Source organism: Notothenia coriiceps, unplaced genomic scaffold (genome assembly GCF_000735185.1).
Source record: "Notothenia coriiceps isolate Sejong01 unplaced genomic scaffold, NC01 NC01_scaffold00019891, whole genome shotgun sequence".
Classification (NCBI taxonomy): Eukaryota; Metazoa; Chordata; class Actinopteri; order Perciformes; family Nototheniidae; genus Notothenia; species Notothenia coriiceps.
The window spans coordinates 1-3,524 of NW_011352592.1; the positions used below are offsets into that span (position 1 = coordinate 1).

The following is a 3,524-nucleotide window of genomic DNA, read 5'->3' on the forward strand; positions in this document are numbered from 1 at the left end:
CTGTGCAAAACAGATACCTTCAAATAAAGTTCATTTATTTTCCTCTTCAGATTCCAGGTAAGAGAAACACTTATTGAATGTGTCCAGGAGAGTCTGAGTAAACATAATGGACTAACTGAACACTGATAAATCTTATTTTCTGATAAATAATAATTGAAAAAAATGAGCTTCATTCATCGGCTAATAATCAGACTGACAAAAATAATGTCGTCTGATTAATAATCATGCAATATGTGAACATGTAGGGTCCTTTGTGGAGAATAACAAAGCTCTGAGTTTGAGAGTGATGTAATGTCCATGTCTCCATGCTGCTCTGACCCCCCCCCCCCCTCTTTCAGGGTGGAGCCTGCTGGAGTCCGATGGTTGAGACACGGTCTGAGGAAGTGTGAGTGTGATTTAATTTGATTCATGAAAACAAAGCAGCCACCATCTTCAAATGTAACCTTCATCATCAAAGTGTCAATAAATGAACAGCTGATAGATGAATAACTGCTGCTGTTCCTCTCCTCAGATTCCTGTGAACTCTCACTCGACACAAACACAGCACACAGAGAACTCAAACTGTCTGAGGACAACAGGAAGGTGACATGTGTGAGGAGGAGCAGCCATATCCTGATCATCCAGAGAGGTTTGATTACTGGTATCAGCTGATGTGTAGAGAAGCTCTGACTGGTCGCTGTTACTGGGAGGTCGAGTGGAGAGGATGGGTTACTATATCAGTGACTTACAGAGGAATCAGCAGGAGAGGAAAGAGTGAAGACTGTTTGTTTGGAAGGAATGATCAGTCCTGGAGTCTGAGCTGCTCTGATGGTCGTTACTCTGTCTATCACAATAACAGAGTAACACACATCTCCTCCTCCTCCTCCTCCTCTGGTAGAGTAGCAGTGTATCTGGATCATCCTGCTGGCTCTCTCTCCTTCTACAGAGTCTCCTCTGAGACACTGATCCACCTCCACACCTTCAGAACCACATTCACTGAACCTCTCTATGCTGGGTTTGGAGTTTGGCTCTGGTTCCTCAGTGTCTCTGGTTCCTCTGTAGGAGGAAGAGTCTCCTCCTGTTCCAGAGACTTCCTCCCTGCTGCCCAGAGAGTTCAGTCTGTTCAGGATCACAGCTGATGTTAGTTAGTACCAACCTGATGAGTTTACTGTAATAGAGGAGGAAGGGGAGGCTGAGGGAAGAGTTTAGGATGTTGGGAGGAAGTGAAACAAAAGTACAAACATACAAAAATGTCAAACAGTAAACTGGACTGGACTGAATATCCCAGCTGAATTCAATCAAAATAAGAGATGACTTTAACCAAGCCAACCAACTACAATACATCACCAAATGGTCCCATACATAATAAAGGATCATATAGAAGTGTAAAAGTCTTTGTTGATAATCAATCAACAATATATATTATTACTGTTTACTACAGTTTATCATTGTTTCATTGTTTAAACACAAATGCTGCAACAAAATCAAAAAGAAAAAGCATGCAGTCGATTGAAATGGTGTCTTTGAGGGGAAAATACAATACAGTGAGACAGCTATGTGTAGGCCTGGGACCAGCCACAGTGACCCTGAAGAACTGTGGGTTTTTCTGTGCTTCTGTGCTCTTGTATGTTTTCTTTTAATGCCATCGACCTGCCAGTGAATGCAGATGAAAATTAAAACTGTGCGCTATGTGTATACATTTTCGAAAAAATTCTGTCCATCCGTTCTTGAGTTATAAATGTGTGGTGTTTTTGGCAAAAACGTTTTAATTAATGGCAGCCATATTTTTTGACTGATCAAGCTCATATCCCATGATAATGTGTATGACCCTCCGCCGATGCTGTATACCCATTTTGGTCTTGATGGACTCAAAATTGAAATGTAGGTACATATTTTTAATGGTTTCACATTATGCTAATTAGCAAAACATCTAAGTAGGCGGAGCTTACGGGTTCTTGGGGGGTTTTTGTATCGGAACTGGTAGCTGGTCTAAATAATAATGATCTGCAGGAAAACACTTGGTGCTAGGACCCTAATTAGCCTCTAACTACTAGGGAATATGCTAGATAGTGTGACTGTCATGTGTAGGACTGGGAAGAGCCACAATGAGCCATTCCCCCTAAGCACTGTGGCTCTGAGGGGAATGTACTATCTAGAGTTCAGCATTCCTTCAGAAAGTATATAGACAATGAAAAAGCTATGACTCATGAATAAACTAGCTCAGCATGTCATGATCTTACTTTTTGTGTTTAGTATTTACAGTTTTATTTTGAAATGTATTTCCTCTTCTGTGTATTCTGGACTTCATGGCATTCCGCGCAGATGTTACCTTGAGAAGAGAGGACAAAATGTCTGCCAGAGGCCAGAAGCCTTTTTGACGGAGATCTGTCAGCTAGGTTAGAGACAGCTGCTTCTTACAGCCCGTCCACACACAGGCATGAAAAAAACTTGAAAAATCGTGAAGCTGGGCGTGTCTGAAGCTTGGCGATTTTTTGCGAGCAACGCGACCAACAACCAATCACATGAATCTCCCGCCCCCGACATACAAAGCAATAGCAATGTTAAAACGAAGTAAACTGGATATAAACTCCCCAAACAGGCGAAAACCTACCAGTTTCACCCACTGTCTCTTCCACCTCCCTCCAGGTTCCTCCGGTTTGTATACCGGTAAATAGTTCTGGTCGTAAAGAACCGGGTGATTTGCTACCGTAATTACTCGTTTGGAATATGAGGAAATGAACTGCAGTCTGGCTCTCCCAGCTTGCACGCGGTTTGATTGGCTAGCGCTTGCACTGCCGGGATTTGCATAAACGGGATTTGATTGGCTGATGCCACCAGCATCGAGCATCAAAAGTTGAACATTGCTCAACTTTTGATGCTCACGATGCTTGGATGCTTGCAAAGCCATGCCACGCTCCCCACAATGCAGTTCGGCGAAGATTAAAAATCTTCTACGTCACCCTTTTCAAGTGAATGGGCGAAGCTTTGAAAGATTTTTTCATGCCTGTGTGTGAACGGGCCGTAAGACATTAGAATTGAAATATAAATATAAAATATAAAAATACAGATTAGATAAATGAAGCTCAGCGCAAGTTCAACCAGGAAGGCCGTCTTTACTCATTCATTTCCTATGTCAATGTTACTACTCTCTCTCCTCTCAATAAGTGATCGGGGGCGTCACTCCCAGCTTAACCAATCACTTCGCTCTATTCCCATAAGCCTATCATAGCGCTCCGCTAAACCTTTTTAAATCTGCTCTCAATGACAGCTGTTATTTCAGGTGACTCAACGCAACCCTCCTCCAGCCCTTTAACCTCCTGTCCCTCTGAATCCAGGGTCAAGCTAAGCCCCTCCCCTTCAGACCGAACCCAACCATCCATTCACCACCACCACCACCAGGGTCAAGCTAAGCCCCTCCCCTTCAGTCCGACCCCAACTATCCATTCACCACCACCGGGGCCAAGCTAAGCCCCTCCCCTTCAGACCGACCCCAACTATCCATTCACCACCACCAGGGTCAAGCTAAGCCCCTCCCCTTCAGTCCG

The 3,524-nt window shown here is 43.6% G+C and overlaps 1 long non-coding RNA gene across 1 annotated transcript; it reads left to right on the top strand.

Moving 5' to 3' along the window:
- Nucleotides 1-228: 228 nt before the first annotated feature.
- On the top strand, nucleotides 229-1,147 carry LOC104952361 (uncharacterized). The gene is made up of 2 exons (XR_799105.1): nucleotides 229-385; nucleotides 512-1,147. It is a non-coding gene; the product is annotated as an uncharacterized lncRNA (long non-coding RNA).
- Nucleotides 1,148-3,524: the final 2,377 nt, after the last annotated feature.